Source organism: Eubalaena glacialis, chromosome 3 (assembly GCF_028564815.1).
Source record: "Eubalaena glacialis isolate mEubGla1 chromosome 3, mEubGla1.1.hap2.+ XY, whole genome shotgun sequence".
In the NCBI taxonomy this organism is placed as follows: domain Eukaryota; kingdom Metazoa; phylum Chordata; class Mammalia; order Artiodactyla; family Balaenidae; genus Eubalaena; species Eubalaena glacialis.
Genome location: NC_083718.1, coordinates 42,982,022 through 42,989,730, shown reverse-complemented (window position 1 = coordinate 42,989,730; position 7,709 = coordinate 42,982,022). Strand labels below are relative to the sequence as shown.

At 41.9% G+C, this 7,709-nt stretch overlaps 1 pseudogene; it reads right to left on the bottom strand.

Annotated features, from left to right (window-relative positions):
* On the bottom strand, window positions 1–728 carry LOC133089179 (small ribosomal subunit protein uS7m-like; annotated as a pseudogene).
* Window positions 729–7,709: the final 6,981 nt, after the last annotated feature.

Sequence of the window (7,709 nt, the reverse complement as noted above, 5' to 3'; positions counted from 1 at the left end):
TTACCACCAGCGGTAGTGGGCCCGCGCGCGCGGTTAGCCTCGGCCCTCTTGTGCGTGTCGTGCTTGCTCTTTATCACAGGGCCCCGCTTGTGAAAAGCCTCCAGCAGTTCCCGAGACAGCTTCTCCGGCAGCAGCATCCGCCGGAGCTTCTTCTCCCTACACGCAGTAATCATTCACTTCACGGCCAGGAAGTGGCGACGCTGGTCGGCTAGCGGCACAGGGACCTGATAGAAATGGCCACCCTTGAGCATGGGTACCAGCCCAATCACAGGCTCACAGTTTTTCAGTGCTTGGTGGAAGATGGTGTAAGGGTTGCGTTCAGTGGTTGCCTGTTCTGCAGAAGCAGCGTGGTACTTCTCAAACTGCTTCCTTTTCACAGCTTCCGGAGTCTGCGTCATGAGGGATCTGGCCAGTATTTTGTTTCCTCCTTTCATCATCATGTTGGTGAATTTACTGATCACTGGGTCTTCAAACACAGAGCTTGTTTTCGTCGCTGGAGCAGCTTTGATAACCGGAGTCTTCCTGAGCTCCCGCTCATACTTTTCCTCCTCAGTCAGCTCGGCCGAGGGCTTGCAGTAATATTCCTTGTCAATCTGGGGGTCCTGGTATTCAGGACCATAGCGGCTCCACCTCACCTGGGTCAGCCCTGGAAGCCGCACGACAACACTCCGCACGCCCAGCAGCAAGCCCAACCACCCTCGTGCAGCCTTCACCGCGGCGGCAACCATCTTGGCTGGCCAATAAATTTCTTTTCCTCAATATTTTGTTATGAGAATTATCAAACATACAGAAATGTAGAAAGAATTATACAGGGAGAATTAATTTACCTACCACCTGGATTCTACAATTTATTTTTACGTTATGTCAATTTCTCTTTGAGGCCAGTTTGGAAATGGAATGGTTATTATTTTGTTTACCAAAGTTAGTAAATACTAGTGAAGACTTTGGGAAGGGAATCATTTCTAATTCAACAGGGCAAGTATGAATGTTCTTGGCTTCTGTTTTGATCAGGGTTCTTCAGAGAAGATTGATCTATCTATCATCTATCTATCTATTTATCCATCTATCTATCATATGTATATTGGCTCCTGTGATTATGGAGGCTGGAAAGTCCCAAGATCTGCAGGGTGAGTTGGCAAGCTGGAGACCCAGGCGGGCAGATGGTGTAGTTCTAGTCCAAAGAGCCAATGATTCAGCTCAAGTCTGAAGGCAGGAAAAATGCTGATGTCCCAGTTAAAAGGCCATCAAACAGTAGGAATTCGCTCACTTGGAAGAGGTTCAGCGTTTTTGTTCTATTCAGGTCTTCAACTGATTGGATGAGACCCACCCACATTGGGGAGAGCAATCTGCTCTACTCAGGCTAAGGATTTAAGTGTTAATCTCATCCAAAAACACCTTCACAGAAACACCCAAAATAACGTTTGACCAAGTATCTGGGCACCCTGTGGACCGGTCAAGTTGACACATGAAATTAACCATCACAGCCTCTTTATACTATGTATACTTAGAAGAACAGTATTCATCCCCAAACTACCTCTCAGGTTGCTCCTTCCCCACCCTCCCAGAGGAAAAATCATTGTAACACTCTTGTTTCTGGAAGATATGGCATATTTACTTTGTAAGTTTTGTGAACCCACCACTGAATATCCTTAGGGGTTTAACACCTCACTGTGAATAATACTATTTTAAACAAGCCTTATGTAATTGTATATTTTTTTCTCTACAAATACATATAAAACTATTTCCAATTTCTGTGGAATGGAATAAAATATAAATATACATGCAACTATTTTAACCAACCAAATGTTTTAAATTTTTGACTATTATAAAGCAAAAGCTGTGTATTAAGGTGTTAAGTTGTTAGGTTTTCAGACTAACTCAGTCTTCATATTTTTCTTCCTATTTATTAATAAACCAGAAATGGCTTTCCTGGTTCTTAAATTTTTTTCTATGTTTTCACATTTCTTAGTTTGAAGGAGCAAGTAAGTCACAAACTACATTCAGTGAATCTAGAGGCTTTAAAATTCATTCCTTCATTATTCCATGAACATTTATCCATCATAATTTTGAGCTATTTGGAACACAAAGATGAATAAGGCATAGTCCATGACCTTAAGGGGCTCATAATCTTGAATTGTAATCTTGCCCCTCACCCTCCACTTGGGGTTTGTCTGCTGGCTCCATGGTGAAGAACACTGTGGCAACCCACCATGGTGCTCATGCTTATGCAACCCAGAAGTAGTGGGGCTCATGCCCTTGGGGGGACCTTTGAGCAATGGGGGATGGGATTTGACTGAAGAATATTAACCCCCTTTTATCCCTAATTGATTGTCCTGAGATGCATTTCAGGGGACTCCTTGGTAGTCCCACTGTATCCCACAGCCAGTCACCCATAGTGATGGCCAACTTGATGATGCATCTTTGCATCAGTTTTCCATCTTCCCTGCCTCTATCCCCCATCCCTTGCTCCTGCTCCCTAGTTCACATTCCTCAATAAAGAATTAGACTTCAGGGCTTCCCTGGTGGTGCAGGGGTTAAGAATCCGCCTGCCAATGCAGGAGACATGGGTTTGTGCCCTGTTCCGGGAAGATCCCACATGCCGCGGAGCAAATAAGCCCATGCGCCACAACTACTGAGCCTGCACTCTAGAGCCCGCAAGCCACAACTACTGAGCCCACGTGCTGCAACTACTGAAGCCCGCACACCTGGAGCCCGTGCTCCACAGCAAGAGAAGCCACTGCAGTGAGAAGCCCGTGCACCACAACGAAGAGTAGCCCTCACTTGCCGCAACTAGAGAAAGCCTGCATGTAGCAACGAAGACCCAACGCAGCGAAAATAAATAAAGAAATAAAATAAATAAAGAAATAGAAAAAAAAAAAGAATGTAGACTTCAGCCTTTGTTTCAGGCTCTGCTTTCTGAGGAAGTAGGCTAAGATTCTACCTTTCTTCTTTTCAGCCTCTTTCTTTAATTCTTTCCCCTGAAAATCTTACCAACCTTTTGGTAAACCAAGGAGGGGCACGACTCCCTGGATTCATCCTTCTTGCCTCATTTGTACAATTCTATAAATTTGCGTCATTCGATCTGAAGTTGTGCCCTGTGGTTTTAGAGGCTGGTCAAGGATGCTAAGTCCCACAGATTTTTTTTTGACATGTAGCAGTGGGGAGATTTGACACACCTGCTCTCATAGTGGGTCCAAGACAGATGTAGGACTTCTGGGTTGGGTCCTCTCTTTGATGTACCTATCAGTGTAAATTGCACAACTGTTGCTCTACTACTGTACCTGATGACACAAACGTGAACACACCATTGTGCAGGCAGCTTCTAAAATGGTTCCTGGGGATCTGTGCTCCAGATACTCACTCCATTGTATATTCCCTTCCCCTTGGGTGTGAGTGGAACCCAGTGACTTGACTCTAATAAATAGAATAGAGCAAACATGATGGGTTGTCACTATTGAGATTAGGTTATAAAAGACTGACTCCCATCCTGTTCACACTTTCCCTTTGGGTCTTCTCACTTGTCTCTCTGATGAAGCCAGCTGCCATGTTGTGAGATACCCTGTAGAGAAGACCACATGGTAAGAAACTGAGGAAAGCCAACGGCCAATAGTCAGCAAAGAACTGAGACCTTCAGCCCAACAGCTCGTGACAAACTAAATCCTGCCAACAATCATGTGAGTGAGCTTGGAAGCACATTCTTCCTCAGCTCATCCTTGCGATTACTACAGCCTCGGGCAACACCTTAACAGCAGCCCTGTGAGAGACCCTGACCCAGAGGACCCAGCTAACCCATGCTCTGATTCCTGACCCATGTGAACTGTAAGATAATACATGTTATATTAAATAATATATTGCTTAAAACAAACATTAATTCTCTGGAACGGTTAAATCTAAAGCCTTAAAGAAGAAGGGCATGTTTGGGACTTGAGATAGGCTACATGGGATTTGAAGTGGGCTGCCTTCCACAGCCCACCTGTCTTGGAATCAATTAGTTATTTTAAATTGTAGAATATTTAGTTCCTTTTATACTTTCTCTTTGGGCCTTCAGATGATATGGGAGCTGTCAGGATTCCTATCTTAGTTAAAGAGACCACAAAAATGATGGTTTTAAGTAGTTTCTTTCAAAAAGAAGAAGACTCATCCTATTTTTATGGTTGTGTGACCATCTCTTCCTCTCTTTATTTTTTTATTTATTTACTTATTTAATTTTTTGGCTGCGTTGGGTCTTCGTTGATGCATGCAGGCTTTCTCTAGTTGCGGTGAGTAGGGGCTACTCTTCCTTGTGGTGCGCGGGCTTCTCATTGCGGTGGCTTCTCTTGTTGCGGAGCACAGGCTCTAGGTGTGTGGGCTTCAGTAGTTGTGGAACGCAGGCTCAGTAGTTGTGGCTCACGGGCTCTATAGCGTAGGCTCAGTGGTTGTGGCACATGGACTTAGCTGCTCCACGGCATGTGGGATCTACCCGGACCAGGGCTTGAACCTGTGTCCCCTGCATTGGCAGGCGGATTCTTAACCACTGTGCCACCAGGGAAGCCCACCTCTTCCTCTCTTTAAAGCATTCATTCATTTATTCAGCAAATGTTAATTGAGAACCTACTACAGTGTGCACCACTTCCTCTGCCTGAGGTTGGGGTTACAAGGATCAACTGGACCTGGTCTTATTTTTAAATTATTATTATTGGAGTAAAATTGCTTTACAGTGTTGTGTTAGCTTCTGCTGTACAATGAAGTAAATCAACTACATGTATACCTATATCCCCTCCCTCTTGGACCTCCCTCCCACCCCCCCATCCCACCCATCTAGGTCGTCACAGAGCAACGAGCTGAGCTCCCTGTGCTATACGGTAGGTTCCCACTAGCTATCTATTTTACACTTGGTAGTGTATTTATGTCAAACCTAATCTCCAAATTCGTCCCACCCACCCCTTTCCCCCCAGGTCCACATGTCCATTCCCTACGTCTACATCTCTATTCCTGCCCTACAAATAGGTTCATCTGTACCATTTTTCTAAATTCCACATATACATGTTAATATACGATATTTGTTTTTCTCTTTCTGACTTACTTCACTCTGTGTGACAGACTCTAGGTCCATCCACATCTCCACAAATGACCGAGTTTTGTTCCTTTTCATGGCTGAGTAATATTCCATTGCATATATGTACCACATCTTTATCCATTCATCTATCGTTGGACATTTAGGTTGTTTCCATGTCCTGGCTATTGTAAATAGTCTTGCAATGAACATTGGGGTGCATGTGTCCTTTTGAATTATGGTTTTCTCAGGGTATATGCCCAAGAGTGGGATTGCTGGGTCATTATGGTAGCTCTATTTTTAGTTTTTTAAGGAACCTCCATACTGTTCTCCATCGTGGCTATATCAATTTACATTCCCACCAACAGTGCAAAAGGGTTCACTTTTTTCCACACCCTCTCCAGCGTTTATTGTTTGTAGATTTTTTTGATGATGGCCATTCTGACCGGTGTGAGGTGTTACCTCATTGTAGTTTTGATTTGCATTTCTCTAATAATTAGTGATGTTGAGCATCTATTCATGTGCCTCTTGGCCATCTATATATCTTCTTTGGTGAAATGTCTATTTAGGTCTTCTGCCCATTTTTTAATTGGGTTGTGTGTTTTTTTGATATTGAGCTCCATGAGCTGTTTGTATATTTTGGAGATTAATCCTTTGTCCGTTGCTTCATTTGCAAATATTTTCTCCCATTCTGAGGGTTGTCTTTTCATCTTATTTATGGTTTCCTTTGCTGTGCAAAAGCTTTTAAGTTTCATTAGGTCCCATTTGTTTATTTTTGTTTTTATTTCCATTACTCTAGGATGTGGGTCAAAAAAGATCTTGCTGTGGTTTATGTCAAAGAGTGTTTTTCCTGTCCGGTCTTACATTTAGGTCTTTAATCCATTTGGACTTTATTTTTGTGCATGGTGTTAGGGAGTGTTCTAATTTCATTCTTTTACATGTAGCTGTCCAGTTTTCCCAGCACCACTTATTGAAGAGGCTGTCTTTTCTCCATTGTATGTTCTTGCCTCCATTGTTATAAATTAGGTGACCATATGTGTGTGGGTTTATCTCTGGGCTTTCTATCCTGTACCATTGATCTATATTTCTGTTTTTGTGCCAGTACCATACTGTCTTGATTACTGTAGCTTTGTAGTATAGTCTGAAGTCAGGGAGCCTGATCCTTCCAACTCTGTTTTTCTTTCTCAAGATTGCTTTGTAGACCTGGTCTCTAGTGATGGAGTCTGCAAGTGCACAAGGCCGTTAAATACAGGGGTGAGGGCCACACTAGGATGAGCTTCAGTAGCTATGGAAACATGGAGGGGGGATCCTATAAGACTTTCTGTAGGACCTGATTTCTGAATTGAGTCCTGAAGAACAAGCAGTAGACAGCCAGATGGAGTAAATAGAAGGGAGTCTTGGGCAAGAGAGGAACAGCAAGTGCAAAGACCAGGGACCTCCATCTTTGGGTTATTCTAGTCCATCTTTCCCGTGTTTTTAATGTCTCTCTTTCCATTTGGCCCCTTTTCTATGTCTTATAAACATGTTAATGTTTCTTATATTCAAAAGCAATGCAAAAAATAATCCCTCCCTCAACATTGTGTCCTCCTTAGGCTACTGTTCTGTCTTCCTCTTTCTCAATGTAGGCATGCTCCTTGAAAGAATATAGGACCTACTTCAAGTCCCTTACCTCCCATTCCATCTTTAACCTGAGGACACAGGAGACCTTCATGGGAAAGAGGGGAGGGTTACAAGTAAAAGAACAAATGGTAATTCTGGAAGGTGAAGGATAATGGGAAGACAAGAATTCACCCTGTATGTGTTCAAATGAAAGTTCTGAGAACTTTGGTAATGAACAAAGAAGAAAGACTTTTGAATAACTTTCCAGATGTGTTCCAGGCAATTGTGATAAAGAAAGGGGATTTTGTTGAAGTTTTAAGTAAGTATTTCTCCTTGGGGATTTTCTTCAGAGGGTATAGTAAAGATCTGAATTTCTATTTTAATTACTTCAGGTTGCTGGATTTGTGATTCTTTTAATGCTAAGACTGAACCGCACATCTGCCTTGTATTATGTGGATTACATTTCACTTTTAAGCTAGTAAATGCAATATCGGTTTTTAAAAGTTTTTTTAGTGTTTCGTATACTATGATATTTTAAGGTACCAGAAGATCAGTATTTTTTGTTGTAATAAAACCATTATTCTAAAAATTTCTGAAATTTGAATCATTTACATATTAAACTGGATTACAATTTATAATCAAACTGTTTCACTTGTTTAGATAAAATTCTTCACTGTCTCCATAATTCTTAAGAGGAAGAATTAATGACAATTGAAAGGAAAATCTCCTATTGGAAGAATAATACTTATTTGTGTTCCAGGAACTTCTGAACAAATAGAATATGAAAATGCCAGTATTGAAACTAATGCAAGAAACTCTGTGCATGGAATCCCACCATGAAACTAAAGAAGCCAAAAGAGAACTATAATATCTCTTTTGAAAGAATTAGAACAACAGCTTGCTGTCAACAAAAAGATCACAACCTATGGAAAAGATAGCTATTAAAAATACGTCATCAAAGTCAACATGAGAGAGACAGAGAGAGACAGAGACAGAGATCATTTGGAGATGGAGTAAAAAGAAAATATATGGAGTTAGCTAATAACCAATATGTCCTCTTCCAACTAGTGTAGAATTA